Below are 27,796 nucleotides of genomic sequence, written 5' to 3' on the forward strand. Positions count from 1 at the left end.
CAGCTATATACTGAGCAAGATAGCTAGGAGTGAATAGACGTGCGCAGCCTTGCAGCACCACGAGGTCGGCCGACGTCTGCACAACGACGACGCTCCGCCACGCTGTATTCGGTGATGTTGCGCCTGCTCCGGCCACTGATTAATTTGTCGGACCACGTCGGCAAAGTTTCCACGAGGGTTTTAGGGGCCATGTACTGTAGAATTCTTCTCACACGTCGCATTACGCCTGGGTCAGTCGATAGGAATTACTTTTGAGTTATCGAGCTTTACTCCACGCAAACGCAATTTATTACCACTGCCTGGTAGGAGAGTCATGTAATAATGTTACTTAAAATCCGTCTTGATTGCAATTTTTTTTTATTATTCATATGACCGGTTTCGGTTCATTCAGAACCATCTTCAGATCTGATATTTCAGTTACAGGAGTAACCCGTCCAAATCCAGCAACTTTCACATGCTAAATCACATCACATGTGACATAGCATGTGAAGGTTGCTGGATTTGGACGGGTTATTCCTGTAACTGAAATATCAGATCTGAAGATGGTTCTGAATGAACCGAAACCGGTCATATGAATAAAAAAAAAAATTGCAATCAAGACATGTGATGTGACGTAGCATGTGAAAGTTGCTGGATTTGGACGGGTTACTCCTGTAACTGAAATATCAGATCTGAAGATGGTTCTGAATGAACCGAAACCGGTCATATGAATAAAAAAAAATTGCAATCAAGACGGATTTTAAGTAACATTATAAAATCACTGATTGCTGTTATGCCATGAGACATTGTGTCTGGTTTTGCAGAGTCATGTAATGTGATGATTGAAGGTCGTGAGTTAAAATAAATTTGTGATAATCGACTGCATCTGTTTTCAATCAAGTAGTTGAAATCCCAAGTCACTTTCTTAATTAATTTTATGTTCAACATTTGCATCTGGTGCTCAATAGCTGCATATAACATCAATGTGCACCCCTTTTTAATTAAAAGTGATTAATTCTGAATCAATTAATGTCAACACTGCCACCGCAGTTCAATCAGGAGTCACAGGGCCTTATTACTTTATTTGCGTTATCTGATATTGCGGCAGTTTTGCACTCTCTGTTGATCTGTTAGTCAATTAGCTGGGGTGAACACACGCCAAAACCAGATAAGTAGTTTTCAGATAAGTGACGGGTGAGGTGCTACAAATTCGTCATAAACTGCACATCTTTTCTTTGAATCTCCTGCATCTTTTCCCTTACGGTAAGTTGATGACTATCTGAAACCACTGAATAACAACAAAGGACCGAATGAAGGTTTTATTAGCGACCTGCTTCGTGTTTCGAGTACGTTGGCCTCGATTTATTCGGACAAACCTGTCAGAGGTCTGCATTTTCCACAGCTAGCTCTATCTTGTAGTTCTACTTGAGTTCACTCAGATCAGATAACTGTACACGAGTGGCGTTCAATTAGTTATGGTACACATACTTTCTCGCGGGCAGCTTATGTTGAAAAATGCGGAATTTGTTGTTTGTCATTGTGGAATAATACCGCTTCAGCTCCTATAGTTTCATGAAGTACCGATACATGACAGTGGTATACGTAGTATTGAAAATGACGTTTGGAGCGGAGCTGTGTTCCAAGGAGAGAGCTGTCGTTGAGTTTCTTTCGGCGGAAAAACAAAGCATCGCAGATTTCGTAGGCTCTCGCAGAATGTCTACGGAGCCCTGGCAGTGAACAAAAGCGCGGTGAATCGTTGGGTGAGGCGTCTGTGAACATCACAACGAGGTGGCGCAAGCCTATCCGGCCAGCCGCACACACCCTCACGAAAATGGCTCAATGGAGGACGCACCGCGCAGGGGCAGTAAGTACGTACACGATTGGAAGGTTACCGATACAGCAAGACTTTGGCTCCGAGGTGGAGCAGTGGAGTTGTACCATGCCGTGTGCAGGCCTTCCCAGTAAGGCTGTAACGCCGGGAATGCATATCCTCCTATTTCCATCTATTGTACTATAATTTTTTTCCTTGTTTTGTTACCTCAAGATATGACATTTCAGTCTCTTTATATATTGTGTTTTACTGTTTGTATATATATATTTATGCATTTATGTTGGTTTGTTTTGTGAATATTATTTGTATTTATACGCTGAGTCTGGCCTAGGGAAAACTATGCTATCGAACGAATACATCGATAGGTCGTTTGGAGAACCAAAGTGTTTAGGATCTTTGGTAGTGTTAACTCTATCGCGTGGAGCGCGGGCAGAGGGGGTCTGGCTGGGGTGGTGCAGTGGAGCAGGTGTGTTGTGTGACGCTCCCGCGAGTTGCCGCGCTTTCGGGGTTTGGCAGCATGTAATTGCGCTCGACTTGCGATGATAGTTCCTGACATGGTGTCGCGGACGGGAAGCATTATCTGGCGCACATCAAGAGCCCGTTTCGTCTGGTGACCGTGTCGAGAAGAAGGCGCGCCAACATCCAGCTTCTGCAACAGCGACGGCCGACAATGGGTGACTGTCGCCACATCCTCGATCGACGGCTTCAAACCTTCAATCAGCCAACAAGGAAGACAGGAAGCACGTAAAGTTTTAGAACTGTATGGCAGACCTCAGCTTTTCAAACTTTTAAAATTGTTGCATCACAAAATTACAGCTACTTAGCATGAACGTTTGTTGCTCATTGTCCCAATTGCATTACCAAGCAGGGTCCCTTCCTTTTCCGGAATGAAGCCGAGTGTCGTTGAAATTCAAACGCCAGCATCATTCGATTTCACTGCTTTAATTTCAAAGGTCAGTTAAGTTATTCATAGCTGGCTACAATATTTAGATTACACAAGCACAAATTAAGACTGCGAGTTTTGTTACCGTATTTTAGCTTACCTGTGACTGCAGCTCAGCTTGGTACGTACTAAATTTTACTACTGTTAATTGTTCAGAATCATTTAATTCAAGTTCAAAGTTAAATCCCTTATTTCTAAATTGCGTAGATTCAAGTAGCTTTTGAAATGATTGTTGAGGTAGTCCAAGACTAACCGTATTTTACTGAATTTTGATGTGCTTCAGAAGGAAAGCTCACTATTAACTTCAGTCACTAAATTAACTTTCGATTTTCCTGTTTTATTAATTCTTTTGCTAAATTAAGTCAGAGTGTAGTGAAATTTATTACTTCTGACAAACTTTCAGTTTTCACACTGCACGTTTCAACCTTCAGTTGCCACGCTTCTAGTGCTAATTATATGTGTAATAACCTTTATTTTTCAGTTACTATAGTAATCGTCCTTAGGACTGGCGACCGTAATTTCCCCCAAATCTCCAATATCTAATTACCGCTGGTTAATTGTTAACGTAGCGGCCGCACATTTACTTTCTTTATTAACTTTACCCCTTTTCAAAATTAATTTCCACCAGTTTCATTGGCATTTTTCCTTTCACTTAGATGTAACCCTTTCCTCCCTCTTTACCGACAGATTAACTTCGGTGACAATTGCTTTTCCCAAATTTCCATTAGGTAGATGCGGTTTAATTTTTCACTGTCATTAAGGTCGATAAGTGAGGGGGAGACTACAAGGCGCAGTAGGGTTATCGAACTGAACAGTGATTACATTGAAAACAACGGTTTTGTAGCCAGCAGAGTGGGGAATAATATGGTGTACTGGACAACTGAATAAAATCAAACTGCTTTCAGAAAAAAAAATGTGTTGCGTTACTTACTGAACGCCCCTCGTACGACGATGTGCGAAAACATTATCACCGCCTAATGTTCCACCTTTAGAACGGCAGAGAGAAGCACTGCACGTGCTATGAGCTCGACAGGTCCTTGGCAGCTCTACAGAAGTGTGTGGACTCAGTTGTCTACGCGTAGGTCACGCAATTCCCGTAACTTACGCCAGTTGTTTGTGTGTGCCGAGTTGGCTCCGAATAACGTCCCATGTGTGTTCTACCTTGTTCTGGTTAGGCGAATCTGGTGGCCAAGACATCAACGTGCTATCGCTGTCACGTTCCTGACGGCATTGTAGCACGAGTCTGGATTTGTAACACAGTCGCCACCACAGATTCAACGTTGGACGCATTGTTATACGGTGTTATCGTGATGTCCTGGAGGATACGTATATAACTTCCAGGAAATCACTGTAATACCGTATAGAGAGAGAGAATAAACTGAGTTCGCGAGCGAAAATAACAACACCCAGACGGGTATTATGACTATAATGAAATTTTATCCACAAATTGGGGACGTGACACTACACAAATGACTAGAATTTCAGAACTGCACGTGCACTTTGACTTTCCGAGTTTAGTAAGGTTCAAAGCTTCCACGTGGTACAGTCAGAGCTACTATATATCGTGGCATGGAATCAAAGAGAGCCTGCATGTGCTTGTGGGAACCACTCCGCCAAGTGGTTTTTAGAAACTTCCGCAAGCATCGACAGCAGATGCAAGAGAACGAGAATGAACGTGGACCTTGTTCCATACATAGCTTGATGGACAACTAGTCAGGCGAAACAGCAGTCCAGTGAAAAACTCGTACACTTCATTCTTTCAATTGGTCTTTCACATTTCTCGTCACATGTGACCAGGTCGTATCCTGCTGAAATATGGAATGTAGAACAGCTTGCAGGAGAGGCAATGCCTCAAGCTCTAAGTCTTCCCTGACGTACCGATTGCTGTTCAGATTGTTCTCAGTACGCAGGAGACAGGACTGCATGTAATAGCTACTGGAGTTCCAAAATCATCACACTTGTCGTTTAACCGATATAGCGCTCAACAACGCAGTCCGTCCCACAGCGTTCACCACGATAATACGTAACACGTACGCGGCCCAAGTTGAAGCGGTCTCTTCAAGAAACACAACGTCGTGTCACTCAGAATGCCATTGGTGGCATCAATGTACCCGTTGCAGATGGTGTTGGTTTGTTAGAAAAGGAAGCTGAGGCAAAGCTTTGCATACCGCCATCAACCTCCCAGCAGACGGCATCGAGCCGTCGACGCAGACGTGTCTATAGATAATGTTGCACCCAGCGGCCTGTGTCCGTCATGTGGTGAATGTTTCGACCGAACGTTTGCACCCATCTTGGGGTATCCGCACACGACGTCCCATCTAGTGTGACAAGAAACGTCATCGGAACAGGCTACACGATTCCACTGGTCGATAATGCTGTGTCGATGGCCCCCGGCCACTTCAGTCGTAACTGACGACGTCACTGGGTCAACATGGGAACGCGGGAGTCGCCTACTGTCCAGCCCCATGCTGAACAACGTGTGCCAGGCGGGCTGCTGCGAAACACTTGCGCATGCGCCAGCAGTTTATTCTCTCATGCCTGCTCGGCATATCTCGCCTCCAAGACCGGAATCACACTCTCCGGTCTCCATGTTCTAACGTTGCAACATTTCTTACTGCTTGTTTAGCACTATTAGACACGAGTCAATAGCGACTGGACAATCAGTTTTATGTGGGCAATTCATAGCCTAATATTTCAGAATGGTCCACTCAATCAATACGAGTTAACAAGTTTGTTTGCGTGGCCATCCTCCGCAGCAAGCACAGAAATACTTATTTTTAAATAAAACCGCCTTTTCTTGCTGCAACTTAATTTCTTTTTCCCAGCCGCCTTTCACGTTTTTCTTCCTCTAAGGCATCTGCAAAGGGATAGTTTGTTGGCAGGAGGAAACACATAATGAACTCGCAATATTGACGTCTTTAAAAGCACAGTCTTCCAATAAATAACTACCAAAAAAAATGGTTCAAATGGCTCTGAGCACTATGGGACTCAACTGCTGACGTCATTAGTCCCCTAGAACTTAGAACTAGTTAAACCTAACTAACCTAAGGACATCACAAACATCCATGCCCGAGGCAGGATTCGAGCCTGCGACCGTAGCGGTTTTGCGGTTCCAGACTCCAGCGCCTTTAACCGCACGGCCACGTCGTCCGGCAAATAACTACAACTAGTGGCAAAAGAATAATAGTGCACCACAAAGAAGAAGGGGAAACATGGTGAACAGTGTGAAAGAAAGAGTTCGGAATACAAAATTGTACTTTTGAAGTGGTATTGCGACCTCCAGACCAGATGAGAGGAAACGTAGATGCCAACAAACTATCTTGCTGAAAATGCCTTGGATTAAGAAGAAGGCGAAACGCGTCTGGGAAAAAATAAATTGAGTTGCAGCAAGAAAAGACGGTTTTATTTACAAAACAATAGCGGTTAGTTGTACATCTTCGCTTTTAAGCCCAAATCGAAACACTAAACAATTCTGAAGCCCTTACTTATATCGAAAATAGCGATATGAAACAACACATGATAAATACGTAAAATTAAGGTTAAATATAGGAGAACGATCCCGTAGGATGTTTTCAACGAGTTTTTTTGGCTTTTGGCCAGACGTTTATTCACAAAAAGCACGGAAATGTATGTGAATGGTGACATGACCCCACATCTTAACTGAATTTCTTGGTCAGCTTTGAAGAGTTTCATCAACAACATGCTAATGTGCCAGCTGCTTCTTTTGATTCGACTCATTCGCATTTTGTTCAGCATCCAGCGTGCATTTTATCTCTGTGAAATCGTGATTGTACCGCCGTACTTCGTTCCAATAGAACTTTCACAATCGCTAATAGCCTGATAACGGTAGTGAGTCACAACTCTCCCATGACAAATGCTTATTCTTATGAGCCAATTATGTGCCAATACTTGCGACTCTGGCCAAGAGATGCCACTATCGCACAACTTCGAAATAACAAGACGGCCACTGTAAAACTGAATGCAAAATTTGTTAGAACAAAACTGTGATTTTACATATACCAGTAATTAAATTCTCGTGGTCGTGCGGTAACGTTCTCGCTTCCGACGCCCGGGTTCCCGGGTTCGATTCCCGGCGGGGTCAGGGATTTTCTCTGCCTCGTGATGGCTGGGTGTTGAGTGATGTCCATAGGTTAGTTAGGTTTAAGTAGTTCTAAGTTCTGGGGGACTGATGACCATAGATGTTAAGTCCCATAGTGCTCAGAGCCATTTGAACCATTAAGGGAAGAACATCTTTCAGCAAAATATTTTATCTTTACAAACAATTTATTCTTCTGCTGATATGATATTTTTCACTTACTGTTGCCAATTTCATGTGCTTGATTACTGGAAATTTGTGGCGAGTTCCTATGGGACCAAACTGCTGAGGTCATCGGTCGCTAAGCTTACTCACTACATAGTCAAACTTAAACTAACTTACTCTATGGACAACACACACTGCCATGCGCTTGATTATCAGACTGAATGAAGGGATAAATGTGATGCACGGCATATATGAAAATTTTGATTGGTATTAGCTGAGTATATAACATGGGATCGTGTGTCGGAATCGGTTGTGTGGGTCATATGCATCGCGGAAATTTGTGGTACCTGATTCGCAGGTTTATGGTACTGGGGAAAAGAAAAACATACCGCAACAGCTCGGTTATATGAAGAAAGTATTATTTTGCTACTTACGCGCTTTCTGCAACTGGGATTATTTTGCTGTTTATGACTTTTCTGCAACTGTTTTGTTTAATAAACCGCTGTAAAGATATATCGATAAAGCGCGTGGTGCAAGATAACGGTCGCGCCTATAGCGGGGTTTGAGGTACGCTAGCCGAAGGGCCCTGATGGATCCCAGACAGTCAGCGGAAGAGCCAGCGCTCGCGCACCGTCTTGTCAGACACACAGCTTACTTTCTGTAGTCGAGGGGAATTCAGGTAGCAGACATCACGACCATCAGACGGGTCAACACCCGAGCTCTGGAAATGTGTTTCAGTTTTGAGAAGTCGTGGCAGGAAGAAGATCGTGGAGCGCCACAAAGCATTAACAGGCTAACGGTAAAGACAAACGCGCGAATTTTCTGTGCGATCACTTAAATCCCCGTGGCGTATTGGAGAAGATGTGACACAGAACCGTTTGAAACTTCCTGTAAGATTAAAACTGTGTGCCCGACCGAGACTCGAACTCGGGACCTTTGCCTTTCGCGGGCAAGTGCTCTACCATCTGAGCTACCGAAGCACGACTCACGCCCGGTACTCACAGCTTTACTTCTGCCAGTACCTCGTCTCCTACCTTCCAAACTTTACAGAAGCTCTCCTGCGAACCTTGCAGAACTAGCACTCCTGAAAGAAAGGATATTGCGGAGACATGGCTTAGCCACAGCCTGGGGGATGTTTCCAGATTGAGATTTTCACTCTGCAGCGGAGTGTGCGCTGATATGAAACTTCCTGGCAGATTAAAACTGTGTGCCCGACCGAGACTCGAACTCGGGACCTTTGCCTTTCGCGGTCTCCGCAATATCCTTTCTTTCAGGAGTGCTAGTTCTGCAAGGTTCGCAGGAGAGCTTCTGTAAAGTTTGGAAGGTAGGAGACGAGGTACTGGCAGAAGTAAAGCTGTGAGTACCGGGCGTGAGTCGTGCTTCGGTAGCTCAGATGGTAGAGCACTTGCCCGCGAAAGGCAAAGGTCCCGAGTTCGAGTCTCGGTCGGGCACACAGTTTTAATCTGCCAGGAAGTTTCATATCAGCGCACACTCCGCTGCAAAGTGAAAATCTCATTCTACAGAACCGTTTGTTCAAAGTGAGTAATTTGTGCAATACTGGGCGAGCATTCTGTTCACAGACAATCTATACGTAATTTTTTGAGGTAACAGGTCCGGATTTGCATCACAAGCTGGCTATTCAGACAGTGACAGTCATTACGTGTGAGCGTCGTAATTTTAACTGTAGATTAATTCGGACTTGTTAGTGAATTTGTATCCAACAAGTGGCGACATTTCGCAATCTTCATCCAACGATGTCTACTCGCTCAATAGCTAGTAAAACGTAGAACTAGAAAAAACAATTTGCACCCTGCAAATTTGTGTTGTACGCCTGGTTTACATGAGAGCTTTCCCAGTCGCAGAAACGTTATTCCATGCTAAGTAATGGAAATGGACCAACGCAGTCGTATTTTTTCACAAATTATTGTTCGTAGGACTTGTTACAACTCTATATTTACATCAAAAAACAACTTATGTAGTTACTTTGGCAATGTTTAATAACTAAATTGACATAAAAAATTAGATGCCACTGCTGCTTTAACATCATAAAAGGAACAGAACACAGCCAAAGTGTCCCATGAGTGTACACATCAGTACTTGGAAAGGGTTTATATGTGTAACTCTTTTTACGAAACTTGAATCATAAAATGGACAAAAGTACATGAACATACAAACAGAAAGTAGAAAAATGTAGCATAGTAATCATACGGTTATTGGCATTTATGAAAAAGGTGCAAGCTTCTAAGGTAACTATTGGCTTACTTTAAAACTATGACAGTGTCAAACAACGTAGTCTCCAACTATGATAAATCTTGAAAAGGTCAAAACATCAAACGTGATGAGACTGAAAATATACAGGTATATATAATAAACATATGTAAAACATTGCAGACGTGGACTGAGGAACGAAAAACAGCAGAGAGGAACCCAGACTGTGCAAGTCAGCCATAAACCAAGTATAGATGCATAACAACATACGTTAGTATGATGTTTGGAATAGACGACATCCAAGGAACAAGAGTAACAAACCTGATCTAAAGCCTTTACTTAACGTAAAAACAAGTAAATAATTGAAAATTCCTGGTAGATTAAAACTGTGTGCCCGACCGAGACTCCATCTCCGGACCTTTGCCTTTCGCGGGCAAGTGCTCTACCATTTTTTTTTTTTTGCCGGCACCATCTGAGCTACCGAAGCACGACTCACGGCCGGTCCTCACAGCTTTACTTCTGCCAGTATCTCGTCTCACACTCCGCTGCAGAGTGAAAATCTCATTCTGGATTCAAGTAAATAATTGTGAATGCCGAAACGTCAGGTATCATACAATCTTATCTATACGTAATAAACAAAATTTCGAAAACGGTAAGAAAACTAAAATAAAAGTACGTGTCCAAAAACCGTCCTTTTGTATATAATTCTCATTCTCATTTAATAAAAATTACCATACGTAAAATTGGGTAAATAATGTCACAGTAAATGTAGTAGCTGTAGCGGTAACATTACATCTGGCTGCCCATAATTTGCGTTCCAGGCAGGCGTGTGTGCTTTAGAAGAAATCACCAAAGGCGAGTGGACTCTCTTGCGAGTACGAACCAGACAGAGCATCCACAATATGATTACTGAAATCAGTACACTCATCGATCACGATAATATCATTTGTATTAGACAATTCTTTACACATAAGCTCCTCATGTACGGCTTGCTGTAGCTCTACATTCTCCATGAAAGTGCTATAGATGGCTTTTCTCAGTCTGTATCTCAGAGTACTTTGCGGATTTTCACAGCTTATGCACGCGGTACTGAGTTCCTAGTCTACCTTTGAAACAATGTTTTCCATTCTTCATTTGTATGGTCATAGTGTCCGTAAATGCTTTACAAATCTTCAGGGTACTTTTTTTCTGTCGTTGCAACTACAAGAATGCATGATTTTTTTCACCAGACGCGTTTCGCTTTATTGAGGCAATGCATCATCAGTGCTGGTGATTTTCACTTGACTTCTCGCCTGCGCAGGAAAACAACGATGTCCCAGCAGACGGCATTTCCCGATGTAAGCGAGAAATCAAGTGAAAATCACCACTCCTCATTGATGTTTTACCTCAATAAAGCGAAAAGCGTCTGGCGAAAGAAAGCACTCATTTTTGTAGTTGCAACGACAGAACTCTTCTAACGTCAAGAAATGTTTTTCAATTGAATTTTAGCAGGAACGACCAGTTGCACGCTGTATTGCGTAAACTGGTTTTCAAAGTCTTGTTTCACCTCCGATGCCCGCATCTCGTGGTCGTGCGGTAGCGTTCTCGCTTCCCACGCCCGGGTTCCCGGGTTCGATTCCCGGCGGGGTCAGGGATTTTCTCTGCCTCGTGATGGCTGGGTGTTGTGTGCTGTCCTTAGGTTAGTTGGGTTTGGGTGGTTCTAAGTTCTAGGGGACTGATGACCATAGATGTTAAGTCCCATAGTGCTCAGAGTCATTTGAGCCAATCACCTCCGATTCTAGATTAGAAATTTCGCTAGAAACATCGGTCGGTTGCTGCTTAGATTTCGTTTAGAGCTTGAAATTTACCTTCTCAGTCTCTCTTTTAAAACTAAACCTTAAATTGCCATTGTCCTTTTGTAATCCAGACACGAAGTTACTTAACATCTCAATTAATGACAGTATCAAAACATATTGCCAATCAAGCTTGATATCCACAAGCAATTGGTCCTGTACTGATTTAGCCATTATGTGAATATGATGTACGACCAGTAGGTACCGAATCTCTCAGATCGAGTACATTTGATTCAATTTTAACTTGCTCTCTGAATCCGCACTAGGAGATGGTAGCACTGTTTCATCTCCATAGTATACTTGCAGCCGGCCGCGGTGGTCTCGTGGTTCTAGGCGCGCAGTCCGGAACCGCGCGACTGCTACGGTCGCAGGTTCGAATCCTGCCTCGGGCATGGATGTGTGTGATGTCCTTAGGTTAGTTACGTTTAAGTAGTTCTAAGTTCTAGGGGACTGATGACCACAGCTGTTAAGTCCCATAGTGCTCAGAGCCATTTGAACCATTTGAAGTATACTTGCATCGAGTACAATAATTTCAGTGCTTCTCGGTTCCCAATTAATTGTTTCTGCTGTACCATTACGTGCCACCACACGTGCAAGATTCCATCGCCAGTGCGTTTGCTGCAGGCTGTGTCCGGAATCCATGCTGGCAAGTTTACGAGTGCATGGCTGAAGTGCACGGACCTCTGTAACTATCCCTTTCTGATGACAAAATGACGAGAAATTCACTACGAACTTACTACACCTATTAACTACACAACAGTGCTCCCGCAGTATTGCCACAGTGGTAACACCTGTTCCCGTCAGAACGCCGAAATTAAGCGCTGTCGGGCTTGGCTAGAAACCGGACGCGTGGCCGACCGGATGTACCGAGCGCTGTTGGCCAGCGGGGTGCAATCACCCCTTCGTGTTGACTAAATGCCCCTGCATCGTCTAAGGATGACAAGGCGGTCGGTCAGTACTGTTGGGCCTTCCGAGGCCTGTTCGGACGGGAAGAAGTTTCCAAAGCGTATGCTGGAAATGTGGTACATTCCCTCCCTTGAATTTATTGGCATTTATACATCAGTTTAGCATGAGAGAAAGTAGATGCCCAAAACCACTCCTGCAATGTAAGGCAGAACGAACTGCTGAGATAGGAAGCGGTGAACTAGGAGAGTTAAATAGATGCTCCAAAACCACTCCTGCAATGTAAGGCAGAACGAACTGCTGAGATAGGAAGTGGTGAACTAGGAGAGGTACGTAACTGGTGATGGTACAGACCCAACTGTTTGGTCTGTACACTTATAGTACATCTACAATACTCGCCGTGTTAACCTTACCTGTACTTACCTGCCGTGTAATTGTTCATACACTGAACTTGGATTTGTGTGACCTGTTTTAACTTTGTAGTTAACTCTGGGAGAGTGTGGTACACCACAAAATACATAAGAGGCAAATCTGGTAACATAAGCCCTATGTCACTCAATTTGCTTGTTATACATTAACTACAACAAATACGCAAAGCTACAAGTGACACTCCTCATAATTCTCAGAGTTTACACGACTGACGCTAACAACGATTGACAAGAAACTCCCTCCTTTAGCTAAACAACGTCTTTCGTACAATATAAAATTACAATATCGCTGCGACTGCCACGTGGAACTTGGAAACGAAACGCCAGGACAGTTCTGGATATTCTTGGCAATACACCGCACTGTATTCTCCACAATTAATAACAATCTGCCGTCACATTCACGACCAGAAGGTTAGCAGCGACCGCCTACATCTACATCTACATCTACATACAGGGTGTTTCAAAAATAACCGGTATATTTGAAACGGCAATACAAACTAAACGAGCAGCGATAGAAATACACCGTTTGTTGCAATATGCTTGGGACAACAGTACATTTTCAGGCAGACAAACTTTCGAAATTACAGTAGTTACAATTTTCAACAACAGATGACGCTGCGGTCTGGGAAACTCTATAGTACGATATTTTCCACATATCCACCATGCGTAGCAATAATATGGCTTAGTCTCTGAATGAAATTACCGGAAACCTTTGACAACGTGTCTGGCGGAATGGCTTCACATGCAGATGAGATGTACTGCTTCAGCTGTTCAATTGTTTCTGGATTCTGGCGGTACACCTGGTCTTTCAAGTGTCCCCACAGAAAGAAGTCACAGGGGTTCATGTCTGGCGAATAGGGAGGCCAATCCACGCCGCCTCCTGTATGTTTCGGATAGCCCAAAGCAATCACACGATCATCGAAATATTCATTCAGGAAATTAAAGACGTCGGCCGTGCGATGTGGCCGGGCACCATCTTGCATAAACCACGAGGTATTCGCAGTGTCGTCTAAGGCAGTTTGTACCGCCACAAATTCACGAAGAATGTCCAGATAGCGTGATGCAGTAATCGTTTCTGATCTGAAAAATGGGCCAATGATTCCTTTGGAAGAAATGGCGGCCCAGACCAGTACTTTTTGAGGATGCAGGGACGATGGGATGGGAACTTTTCGGTTCCCCATATGCGCCAGTTCTGTTTATTGACGAAGCCGCCCAGGTAAAAATAAGCTTCGTCAGTAAACCAAATGCTGCCCACATGCATATCGCCGTCATCAATCCTGTGCACTATATCGTTACCGAATGTCTCTCGTGTAGCAATGGTAGCGGCGCTGAGGGGTTGCCGCGTTTGAATTTTGTACGGATAGAGGTGTAAACTCTGGCGCACGAGACGATACGTGGACGTTGGCGTCATTTGGACCGCAGCTGCAACACGGCGAACGGAAACCCGAGGCCGCTGTCGGATCACCTGCTGCACTAGCTGTGCGTTGCCCTCTGTGGTTGCCGTACGCGGTCGCCCTACCTTTCCAGCACGTTCATCCGTCACGTTCCCAGTCCGTTGAAATTTTTCAAACAGATCCTTTATTGTATCGCTTTTCGGTCCTTTGGTTACATTAAACCTCCGTTGAAAACTTGGTCTTGTTGCAACAACACTGTGTTCTAGGCGGTGGAATTCCAACACCAGAAAAATCCTCTGTTCTAAGGAATAAAGCATGTTGTCTACAGCACACTTGCACGTTGTGAACAGCACACGCTTACAGCAGAAAGACGACGTACAGAATGGCGCACCCACAGACTGCGTTGTCTTCTATATTTTTCACATCACTTGCAGCGCCATCTGTTGTTGAAAATTGTAACTACTGTAATTTCGAAAGTTTGTCCGCCTGAAAATGTACTGTTGTCCCAAGCATATTGCAACAAACGGTGTATTTCTATCGCTGCTCGTTTAGTTTTTATTGCCGTTTCAAATATACCGGTCATTTTTGAAACACCCTGTACATACTCCGCTAGCCACCAGGCGGTGTGTGGAGGAGGGCACAATTCGCGCCAAAGTCATATTTCCCCCCCTCTGTTCCACTCGCGGATCGCGCGAGGGAAAAACGACTGTCTGAACACCTCAGTATGAGTTCTTATTTCCCTTATCTTTGAATGGTGATCACTGCGCGATTAAAAGTTGGTGGTAATAATATATGCTCTACATCCTCGGTGAAGATCGGATTTCGGAATTTAGTGAGCAGGCGCTTCTGTTTAGCGCGCCGTCTATCTGCAAGTGTGTCCCACTTCAAACTTTCTATGAGATTTGTAACGCTGTCGCGATAGTTAAATGTACCTACCAGGAATCTTGACGCTTTTCTTTCGACTTCTCAATCTCTTGAATCAGACCCAACTGGTAAGGGTCCCATACAGACGAACAATAAATGGCTCTGAGCACTATGGGACTTAACATCTATGGTCATCAGTCCCCTAGAACTTAGAACTACTTAAACCTAACTAACCTAAGGACATCACACAACACCCAGTCATCACGAGGCAGATAAAATCCCTGACGCCGCCGGGAATCGAACCCGGGAACCCGGGCGCGGGAAGCGAGGACGCTACCGGACGACCACGAGCTGCGGACAGAGACGAACAATACTCCAAGACTGGACGAACTAACGTATTGTAAGATATTTTCTTTGTTGAAGGACTACATCGCTTCAGGATTCTACCAATAAACCGCAAACTAGAGTTCGCCTTACCCGTTACTTGTGTAATCTGATCATTCCATTTGAGATCATTTCGAATAGTCACACCCAGATACTTGACGGATGTTACCGCTTCCAAAGACTGGGCATTTATTTTGTACTCGTACATTAATGGGGAATTTCGGCTTGTTATACACAGTAGGTTACACTCACTAATATTGACAGGTAACTGCCAGTCATTACACCACGCATTTACTTTCTGCAAATCCTCATTGATTTGTTCATAACTTTCGTGTGATACTACTTTCCTGTAGACTACAGCATCATCGGCAAACAGTCTAAGGCCGCTGTCAATACCATCAACCAGATCGCTTATGTAAATCGTGTAAAGCAGAGGACCTATTACGCTGCCCTGAGCACACCTGAAAATTGGCTTGTTTCTGTTGAAGTCATCCCGTTCAGGACGACGTACTGCTCTCTGTCTGTTAGAAACGACACTGACAGACTATGCAACTAGACAATAAGCAACGTTTGACCTACTAACACCAGGGTGAGAGACACAATGACGCAACATAAGCTTTGGTCATTTATGTATCCAGTGTCTATGTATATAGACACTATCACCACCAAAATATAACTGAAAATATAACTTCAAAACAGCAATTAAAAGCACTTGGGACGTAACTGTACGTATTCAGGTTTTGTCAACGTAAAATGAACAATTGCAAAGCCTATTGCGGAACTGAAGTGGGTCTGCTGTTTGACACATGTCCTGCCCCATCGAAAACCTGATGCTTTGTCTTCCACACAATGGTCTGTCACTCCTCTTTATAATTTTTGGCCTACTGTGATGTCAGATAAGCCACTTAACTAACACTTCACCGTTTTCTAACATTTTGTCCTACATTTGTTCATTCACAGGAGACACTTTCCGAACACTGCTTGAAATAATTTTTGCCTCGTGTCCCTTAATAACACGTTTTTTGGGTGGACTGTTTTTCTTTTCCCTGAGTTCAGAGCATGGGACTGGTGCAACTGCTTTTTGGAAACGGGTGTCTGCCCCTGCAAACTGCGTCTACCTGTTAGTTCTTTCCCGCGGTATCCTTGTACGAAGTTTCCAGAAACTTTCTGACGCCGTGTTCCGAAGCCTCGCCACGGTGACTTGCAACATTCCGAGTGGTCAGCTGCCCCACAGCGCGACAGAGATCGTCTTCGGCCGTCGCACAGTTCCGATTAGAGCGCTTAATTGAAATGTAAAGATCTCGTGATCCAAAGGTCGGACCACCAATCAAATAAAGGAAAGCACAAATAATATCACGTTCCGTCCTTTCTTATCTTATTCGACTGACCTGATTACAGAACTTGAGAAATCGTAAATTAGCATGGTCAGTGAGACAGATCACTGTCTCATCTCAACCATTCGAGAAGGCTGCTCTTCACCTTTACGTGTATACATTTTAGAACACACGATACACATTTTCTGTCGACTTGCGACCTCATAAAAATACTGAAATTCAAATCTTGTAATAATAACTAACTTTTAAGAGATGTATTCTCCACAATCCGGCGCTGCAGCCTAACGGCAAACTTTGACACAAATGAACTGCAGTTTATTACCAGTCAAAACATCAACTGTAAGTACACTGAAGTATCGTCAAAGAAACATAGTAATCAATGGGATCATACACTCCTGGAAATGGAAAAAAGAACACATTGACACCGGTGTGTCAGACCCACCATACTTGCTCCGGACACTGCGAGAGGGCTGTACAAGCAATGATCACACGCACGGCACAGCGGACACACCAGGAACCGCGGTGTTGGCCGTCGAATGGCGCTAGCTGCGCAGCATTTGTGCACCGCCGCCGTCAGTGTCAGCCAGTTTGCCGTGACATACGGAGCTCCATCGCAGTCTTTAACACTGGTAGCATGCCGCGACAGCGTGGACGTGAACCGTATGTGCAGTTGACGGACTTTGAGCGAGGGCGTATAGTGGGCATGCGGGAGGCCGGGTGGACGTACCGCCGAATTGCTCAACACGTGGGGCGTGAGGTCTCCACAGTACATCGATGTTGTCGCCAGTGGTCGGCGGAAGGTGCACGTGCTCGTCGACCTGGGACCGGACCGCAGCGACGCACGGATGCACGCCAAGACCGTAGGATCCTACGCAGTGCCGTAGGGGACCGCACCGCCACTTCCCAGCAAATTAGGGACACTGTTGCTCCTGGGGTATCGGCGAGGACCATTCGCAACCGTCTCCATGAAGCTGGGCTACGGTCCCGCACTCCGTTAGGCCGTCTTCCGCTCACGCCCCAACATCGTGCAGCCCGCCTCCAGTGGTGTCGCGACAGGCGTGAATGGAGGGACGAATGGAGACGTGTCGTCTTCAGCGATGAGAGTCGCTTCTGCCTTGGTGCCAATGATGGTCGTATGCGTGTTTGGCGCCGTGCAGGTGAGCGCCACAATCAGGACTGCATACGACCGAGGCACACAGGGCCAACACCCGGCATCATGGTGTGGGGAGCGATCTCCTACACTGGCCGTACACCACTGGTGATCGTCGAGGGGACACTGAATAGTGCACGGTACATCCAAACCGTCATCGAACCCATCGTTCTACCATTCCTAGACCGGCAAGGGAACTTGCTGTTCCAACAGGACAATGCACGTCCGCATGTATCCCGTGCCACCCAACGTGCTCTAGAAGGTGTAAGTCAACTACCCTGGCCAGCAAGATCTCCGGATCTGTCCCCCATTGAGCATGTTTGGGACTGGATGAAGCGTCGTCTCACGCGGTCTGCACGTCCAGCACGAACGCTGGTCCAACTGAGGCGCCAGGTGGAAATGGCATGGCAAGCCGTTCCACAGGACTACATCCAGCATCTCTACGGTCGTCTCCATGGGAGAATAGCAGCCTGCATTGCTGCGAAAGGTGGATATACACTGTACTAGTGCCGACATTGTGCCTGTGTCTATGTGCCTGTGGTTCTGTCAGTGTGATCATGTGATGTATCTGACCCCAGGAATGTGTCAATAAAGTTTCCCCTTCCTGGGACAATGAATTCACGGTGTTCTTATTTCAATTTCCAGGAGTGTAGAACGAGCTTCTAACGGTAGTTTTAATGTAGCGTGTCCATGTTGAGAACTCTTTGTTTATCCGCTTTTCTGCATATTATTGGAGAACTCTTTATGACAATTTAGTAATTTGTTTAATAATAAGCTGCTTGTTATTTTCATTGTTTGTATCAACAGCGCTTAAAAGATGTGCCAAATGCGTACTTTGCATGTCTGCTTCAGTTTTTTTTAACTTAAAAATCAATAATAATTGAAAATGTTAAGTTTGTCAATATTACATTTACACGCACAGTTTAATTTGCAGTGCGATCTTCTCATTGCCTTGAATCGTAATCTGTCTTTAGCTTTCTCGTAGCATGCTTATCAGGCATTTGAGCTATTGTCTGTGAATATTACAATTTCGGCTCGCTAACCACTTGCTGTGACCGCCCGGCCACTGCTCTGCCCAGGGGCGATCCTGTCTCATATAGCCCAGCCACACTGCAGCAACCTGCCGGCCACAGACCACTCAACCAAGCACTCACCGCTCATACAGCACTTACAAGGGGAAGGCCTCAGACACGGCCAACCGATTCGGCTCAGATTCGGCAGGTCGCTTGTGTACAACCTAAAACGAAGGACTCTTAGATATTTTGGGTCAACACCCCCGCAATTTTGAGAAAATCGCCCCTAAAGGTTATGACGAGGAATCGACTCAAAATTGGAGGGATCGATAAATAATTGTAAATAGAGCATTTTTCATCATCAGGTATGGGGTCCGCAAACGCAAACTTTTCCAGAAATCGAGGAAAGAAACTTCTATAACTGCCGCTTCTGTGCCCACATGGTAAACGCTTACCGCCGACACTTCGGAAGCAGTGTAGCTGTCGAAAGATTGCATTCATTACATGTTCTTGGTGCCGTGAGTATATTTGTTTCGAATGTTTATATGACAAGTACCACCCATCTAGCTGATCGAAGAAAAGTGAGGACACGTAACAGTGACCGGAAGAGCCATTGTAAAGTGGCCTGGAGTTACATTTTAGTTGTCGACTATCCCAAGAGGTTTGAGAAATTTATTTGCCTACCTTACTATTATCAATCCTTATTGATTTACTTACCTTATTAACCCTCCTATCCCTATCAACTGAGATATGGAAAAATTCAAACGAAAAGAAGAACATCCGCTAGGTTTCTTTGAGATTCGAGCGCGGGTTCTCCCATTCGCAGCCACTTACCTTGGCCGTTGCGCTATCTTTTTTTTTTTAATTTAATTTTGTTCGCTTTCGTTCGTTGCATCTGCTCGGGGCGGACGTCGTAATACATCCCTTTAAGTTCGTTGTCGATCGATTACCTCAGTTTTTTTTATTACAGAGGGCAGCTAACCCTCTGACCGAACACGCTGAGCTACCGTGCCGGCGATATCGAGGCTGTCGATGAGAAGCGTTTACCATATGGTTACAGAACGGCAGTTGTAAAAGTTTCTTACCTCGATTTCTGCAAAAGTATGCGTTTGCGGACCCCATACCTGATGATGAAAAACGCTCTATTTACAATTATCTATCGATCCCTCCAATTTGGAGTCGATTGCTCATCGTAACCTTTAGGGGGTGATTTCCTCAAAAACGCGGAGGTGTTGACCCAAAATATCTTAGATTCCTTCGTTTTAGGTTGTGCACAAGCGACCTGCCAAATCTGAGCCGAATCGGTTGGCCGTGTCTGAGGCTTTCCCCTTGTTAGTGGGCTAGCTGCCCGTAATGTCACAACACCAGGGTCCGCACAGGATACAGTCGATGATGAACAGCGACCAGTTGCCATCCGAAGAGCCGGGTGACTTCATCCGTTTGTTCGGAAGGGAAGGCCGACAATGTTGCCGACTTTTTTTTTATTTTCCGGCCAGTTGGCTACACGGTGCGATGATAGAATCAAGGTGCACGCCCTGCAGTCATCGAGCGAGGTGGCGCAGTGGTTAGCACACTGGACTCGCATTCGGGAGGACGACGGTTCAATCCCGTCTCCAACCATCCTGATTTAGGTTTTCCGTGATTTCCCTAAATCGTTTCAGGCAAATGCCGAGATGGTTCCTTTGAAAGGGCACGGCCGACTTCCTTTCCAATCCTTCCCTAACCCGAGCTTGGGCTCCGTCTCTAATGACCTCGTTGTCCATGGGACGTTAAACACTAACCACCACCACCACCCACCACCCTGCAGTCTTTCGCAAACGATTTTACAGAAACCATTTGGTAAAAAAAAAAAACATTTTTGCGTTACTTGTAGTTTTATACGTCAGCTTCATGATGACATGCCCATCATTCTGTTAACAGTCATAGTTATTGCGATATTTGCATTTAAGTGAGACACTACGCTAAATTCTAAAAAGATTGCAATGAAAAACAGGGGTCACTATGATTTTGCGTTTAGTTAATGTTACCTAATGTGTTGCTACTTATGAAATTTAGCTAACACATTGAATTTTTCTTTAGACTTGGCTGGAGGTCTCCATCTGTCAGCAATCTCAAGAAAACGTATTGTATGTAGCACACTCATTTGTGATGGCGCGCGCCAACCATAAAGCCAGAATGAAATATCCGTAGCATTCCTCACATCTCACAGACATTGTGAGATACCGAAATGAGATTTTGGTACATGTTAGCAAGCAAAGAGCAGAGTATTTTGGCATATGGTTAGTACGTGCAACTTCATTATCTACCGTGTAATTCCACCAACGTTTACGGTGAAAGAATGTAATTTTTAAGGACCATTGACAGATGGTGAAACGAGAAATGCTGTGGGTTTTGCAACAACAGAAGCGAAGACGTTACAGGTTCACTTTTGTACCGAGTACGTGCAGATTGCCGGCCGGTGTGGCCGAGCGGTTCTAGGCGATACAGTCTGGAACCGCGCGACCGTTACGGTCGCAGGTTCGAATCCTGCCTCGGGCATGGATGTGTGTGCTGTCCTTAGGTTAGTTAGGTTTAAGTAGTTCTAAGTTCTAGGGGACTGATGACCTTAGAAGTGAAGTCCCACAGTGCTCAGAGCCATTTGAACCATTTTGTACGTGGTGATTAGTGAGCTGCTGACCTTGCGTTTCTCCAGTTCTTCGCTTAAGAAACTTAATAAACCACTATATCAGAATATCTCGCAATTTCGTCTGCACAACGCGTTAGTGAGGTGACATTGTATAAACTCCGATGGGCTTTGGCAAAAGAAGGAAATTTTAATATGGCAACAACAGAACTGTAGGTTTCACTGAAAATTCGCTACTCGTGACGCTTATCCCGAAGGTTGCAAATGGTTAAGAAGCCGGACGACGATAAATATCTGTGTTTTTTTGTGTTTTCAGCAGAATTCTTTTTAGACATTAACAAAGACAGAGGTGATAGTAGATATTTTTGAATGGTCGCCTTGCATGTGTGGGCATGCAGGGACTCAATACGTACAAAAAAAAAAAAAAATGTGAACATAGGCTTCAGTTGAGAACGGCACTTCTGCTTGGCACCGAGCGAGGTGGCGCAGTGGTTAGCACACTGGACTCGCATTCGGGAGGACGACGGTTAAATCCCGTCTCCAGCCATCCTGATTTAGGTTTTCCGTGATTGCCCTAAATCGTTTCAGGCAAATGCCGGGATGGTTCCTTTGAAAAGGCACGGCCGATTTCCTTCCCAATCCTTCCCTAACCCGAGCTTGCGCTCCGTCTCTAATGACCTCGTTGTCGACGGGATGTTAAACACTAACCACTACTACTGCTACTTCTGCTTGGCGTCCCCCCTGCGGCACATTGACTGTAATCCCCACCACTACCGCTCCCGCACACCTGCCCTGCCGACTCTACATCTACAGTACCAACCACGTTATTCGGCGTGCCCTCCACGCGAAGCTTCACCATTCTTTAATCACTTCCCATAGACGTTTACGATAGTAGCAGACCAACTTTGCTGGTATCGAGATACTCGCTCTCACTAGCTGGGATACAACAATCTACCCTTTGTCGAAATCACTTATTTTAGTATATTTCCCCCTTCACCATTTAGCTACAATATAGCAGGTCAGCAACTGGAAGCAGTTATTTCCATAAATTATCTGGGAGTAGGCATTAGGAGTGATTTAAAATGGAATGATCATATAAAGTTGATCATCGGTGAAGCAGATGGCAGACTGAGATTCATTGGAAGAATCCTAAGGAAATGCAATCCGAAAACAAAGGAAGTAGGTTACAGTACACTTGTTCGCCACTGCTTGAATACTGCTCAGCAGTGTGGGATCCGTACCAGATAGGGTTGATAGAAGAGACAGAGAAGATCCAACGGAGAGCAGCGCGCTTCGTTACAGGATCATTTAGTAATCGCGAAAGCGTTACGGAGATGATAGATAAACTCCAGTGGAAGACTGCAGGAGAGACGCCTAGTAGCTCGGTACCGGCTTTTGTTGAAGTTTCGAGAACATACCTTCACCGAGGAGTCAAGCAGTATATTGCTCCCTCCTACGTATATCTCTCGTAGAGACCATGAGGATAAAATCAGAGAAATCAGAGCCCACACAGACGCATACCGACAATCTTTCTTTCCACGAACAATACGAGACTGGAATAGAAGGGAGAACCGATAGAGGTACTCAAAGTACCCTCCGCCGCACACGGTCACGTGGCTTGCGGAGTATGGATGTAGATGTAGATGTAGAGTTACATCCTGTATCGTCTGTAGAATGATTTCCTGTTCGTCTCTTCAGTCCGGAACCATGCTGCTGCTACGATGGCAGGTTCGAATCCTGCCTCGGCCATGGATGTGTGTGATGTCCTTAGGTTACTTAGGTTTAAGTAGTTCTAAGTCTAGGGGACTGATGACCTCGGATGTTAAGTCCCATAGTGCTTAGAATCATTTGAAACATTGTTATGTATCAGGAACAAATCCGTACACTTATTTACACCAACTTATAAACACCCTGTATTTTTTAATTTGTTGATTTTAGTTGCATATTCTTGGACAGTATATTGTAGAGGTTGATTACCTGATACACAATTATATTTACAGGTTCATTTTTTCACTGTAAATTTAAATCTGAGTTTTGTTCTAGACTCAAATAAGACACTGTTAATGTAATAATTACCAACAGTTTCCTTAACGTGCGGAATTGAGTGGAAAGTGTTGTCACAAGGCAGAATAACAGCACCTTGTCCTTTAAACGGATTTTTGAAATGAGTCGGTTTATTGTTTTCAGTTATTATTGTCTACAGAACTTTTCTCTGTTTTGGAAATGGTGTCCACGTCTTGTGAATTTCAAGACGATCCCATAACTAAAGTCTGAGTTTAAATAGCAGTAATACGTAAGTAGAAAGAACGTTGTTTTACACAGTGGTAAGGATGGTTACACCAAACGCCGACTATTGTGACGAGTTGTGAGAATATCCGTATCAGACACGTCATATTTTCAACAGACCTTCTGGTTATAACAGGCTATGATATCAAGTTTCGAATGTTTCCAGCAAGACAAACGGTGGAGAAATGGCCTTCTTCCTTGCGAGTGATATTAATAAATGGCTGTAGCATGCACTCGTCATTCGACCAAACTGTCCCAGCTGTTCTGTTTTACCATCACCGTACCACCTGCCTCGTCTGTCATGTGTAGACGACGTAAAGGAATTTGGCCGTCGCTCAGTTCTACGACTCGGTTTCGAGCGGAAGTGATATGGTAACGACATACGTAACATTTGTGTATTTTCGCGAGCTGTTGCTGTTCTTTCTTTAATTCCTTATCTGCATTTTCGTGACAACTGTTGAGGGGATAAGGGGAAGCCGGCCGCGGTGGCCGTGCGGTTCTAGGCGCTCCAGTCCGGAGCCGCGCTGCTGCTACGGTCGCAGGTTCGAATCCTGCCTCGGGCATGGGTGTGTGTGATGACTTAGGTTAGTTAGGTTTAAGTAGTTCTAAGTTCTAGGGGACTAATGACCACAGCAGTTGAGTCCCATAGTGTTCAGAGCCATTTGAACCATTTTTGGATAAGGGGACATGTGTGCTAGCCAAAATAATTCTACATCAGCAACATCACTTGTTACTACTCGCACTAATGGAATTCATTGCTTTTAGTGGACACAGCTGTTTGGTACATTGACTGTCTGTGGATTTCGCTAGAAGAAATTCTTATGAGCATTGAATCTCAGTTGGCTGGGCAGTACGAGGCGTATCACTGTTACTGTAACACAGGAAAATAGTTATCTAAATACATTTGTTTGTATTTTCTGTAAAATCTCAGCTATCTTGCTGCTGTGATCTCAAAATTGTAATCCTTTTTTTTAAAAAAAAAAAGTAAAGAAAAGAAAAGAGCCAAATGTTCTCTGTTTTTGTCATTTTTGCACATAAGGTCTAGCATTTATCATTGTGTGTGAAGTCTTATGGGACCCATAAGGTGTAGCGATAGCTATAGAATCACGGAGTTATCTTGGCAGAAACGGGAGTTAATCGAAGTGAACTTGAAATGTATAAGAAACTGTGCCGAAATCGTTGGCAAAACATTGAGGGTCAGCTCCGATAGCTCCGAAGACGCTAGCTAGTTTCATTTCTAGCGAGCACGGGGAACGCGTGCGATGCAGCGACGCCAGCAGAGTAGCGAGCGCCAGTCGGGGAGGATCCAGGAACTGTCGGCGCGCCGCCTTCCGGCCGCTGCTGGCACGTCGACCGCAATCAGCTGATGGGCTGACGCGCGGCAGGGCACGGCACGGCACGGCACACCGCAGGGCTTTGAGGAAGCGCCACACCAACTGGTGGGCGGTTCACGTCAGCCCAGGGCGCCGTTACAACACTCTCGAGCGGACGCAAACGACGAGTCATCCAAACACTCGTCATAAATCTAAAACTGGAAACTATTTCCTATTTCTTCGATTCAGTCAATGTCTCCCAAGTTTCATACGCTTCCTCGTATAGTGTGAAGCGAAGAATAACTTGCTATTCCAGGATACACGTCATACGCACACACACGGTGTTCGCAAGTTGCACTAAAGTCGTTGGTTCCGTCCACCGCCTAGTTTCGTTGTCACTTGTAGCCGGTTTTCTATAGGTACTTGGCCGGCCGGGGTGGTCGAGCGGTTCTAGGCTCTACAGTCTGGAACCGCCCGACCGCTACGGTCGCACGTTCGAATCCTGCCTCGGCCATGGATGTGTGTGATGTCCTTAGGTTAGTTAGGTTTAAGTAGTTCTAACTTCTAGGGGACTGACGACCTCAGAATTAAGTTTCATAGTGCTCAGAGCCATTTGAACCATTTGTAGGTGCTTTAGGAGACGTCTGGATGCTCCTCAACCTCCGGCTTAAAAATAAAAAATAAAACCAGTTAAAACACGAAAACCGCACAAAACGTGGACGATTCGTAGACAATGCAGAGCAGTTACTGGAGAACAGCGGCTTTGCAGTAGGAATGAGGGAAGGGAAGCGCTCCACGAGTTCTGCAACAAATTTCAGTTAGTAACAGCACATGTACTGTTCAAAACTCGCAAGAGGACGATATACATTTGGAAAACGGTTGAAAATGCAGGACTCATAAGGGACGCTCGTGCGACTTGTTCTTGAGTACTGCTCCAGTGGTTGAGATCCGTACCAGGTCGGATTAAAAGAAGAGATCGAAGCAATTCAGAGACGGGCTGCTAGAGTTGTCACCAGTAGGTCCGAACAACACCTAAGTTTTATGGAGATGCTTCGGGAACTCAAACGGAAATCCCTAGAGGGAAGGCGACGTTCCTTTCAAGGGACATTATCGAGAAAATTTAGAGAACCGGCATTTGAAGCTGACTGCCGAACGATTCTACTGCCCCCAACATACTCTGCCTGTGAAGACGACAAAGATATGATACGAGAAATCAAGGCTCAGCCGGAGAGATATAGACAGTCGTTTTCCTGTTGTTCTGTTTGCGAGTGGAACAGGTGGGAAAATGACTAGTATCAGTATGGGGTACCCTCCGCCACGAGTTGTACGGTGGCTTGCGGAGTATCTACGTAGATGTAGATGTATGTAGATAGCAGTTGGATCACGTCATTGTGAGACAGAGATTCTGAAATGAGATACTGCGTTGTAAGGGGTACCCAGGAGGTGATATGGTCTCAGCTCACACTTTAATGATCGTGCTCAGAAGGCTGAAGTTTGTGAGAATCGTTAGGAAGGCTTATTGTGTAAGCAAGTGGGATACAGAAGTATTAAAGAATGATGAGGTGCGTTCGAAGTTTACTGAGGCAGCAGATACTGCAGTAGGCAGCACCGGTTCGGGAACATTTTCCCATAGAAGTGACATACCATTTGCCGCCCCTAAACCCCCTGCCCCCCACCTCAAACACACTTATACTGACTACACGACCCTTCTCTCTCCTCTTCAGGAATACTGCTACGTAGTATGGGATACGTACCACGTAAGACAGACGGAAGACGTGGAAAGAGTTGAAAGAAGAGCAGCTCGTTTTGTATTACAATGAAATGTAGGAGAGAATGTCACGGATATGATACGTGTGTTCAGGTGGCTATCATTAAAACAAGGGTCTTTTTCCTTACGGAGAGGTCTTTTCACGAAATTTTCTGCTCCGAACGCGAAAATATTTTGTTGACTCCTACCATCAAAGGGAGTAACAACCACCTCCGTAGAGTAACAGAAGTCAGAGCACGCATTGCAAGATTTAGCTGTTCATTGTTCCCACTAGCTGTTCGGGAGTGGAACGGTCAGGAAATAGTCTGAAAGTCATTAAATGAGTACTCTTCAAGGAATTAAATGTGGATTGCAGAGCAGTCATTTAGATGTAACACAAATTTCTGAATCGTATTCTGACGGTAAAAATTAAAATAAGGCATAATACATTTCCATTTAAGTTTATGTCTGAGATCTTCAATGGCTTTCAGTGAAAACAGGAAGAACTACATCTGTTGTACGGCATGTTTCAATAAAACTTTGTTTTCTCTTAAATTGAGTTGAAAAAGTGAAAACACAGACTTAGTTATTTTTTTAGTTTGAAAATGTAAATTTTTAGTTCTATAGTTTGTAAATTATTTCACTTTCCATAGTAAAACGTGACAGACACACACGTAGTACCATCTAATTATATATTTTTTTAGTATTAAACATAAGATACTGTTTAATTGTGTCAGTTTTATCTTCGATTACGAGCAAACTCATCATTAAGTAATTAAATTTTAAAATACTTGGCAAGGAAGTGGTTAAAAATTGATAAACATGATTCAGCTTTTCCTGTATAACTAAAAATGAAGACGAAAATTCGTACGTGAAACGAAAGAGAATCATGTACGGTTCCTACGTTGCACCAGATGAGAAAGGTCTTACACGGAATTTGACCTCTGTTAGACGAAGACCTATCAAGACGTTAGGTTTCAAATACCGCTTGTTTCCTACTGGGTGTTCTACTGACCTGTTGTTTCCAGTTTCTGCACAGCATTACGACCATCAGCCAGTCCCCTTCTCCAAGCTTTGCTGTTCTGCGTACTCGCCGTTTGGACGCCAACCAGTCTGTGAACGACAGGTATTTATAAGCAACGTTCGATTCCCGAACGCCCACTACACCTATTGATGCTCTTTTGATTTTGAGAGATCGTACCGATATTCCGCTCGAAACGCAAATTCTCACACATTTCCCAGCTCTGGATGATATGATGGCCGGCGAGATTTTAATAAATTTAGTGTCGAACCCCAAGCATTA

Source organism: Schistocerca cancellata, chromosome 5, assembly GCF_023864275.1.
Source record: "Schistocerca cancellata isolate TAMUIC-IGC-003103 chromosome 5, iqSchCanc2.1, whole genome shotgun sequence".
Taxonomy (NCBI): domain Eukaryota; kingdom Metazoa; phylum Arthropoda; class Insecta; order Orthoptera; family Acrididae; genus Schistocerca; species Schistocerca cancellata.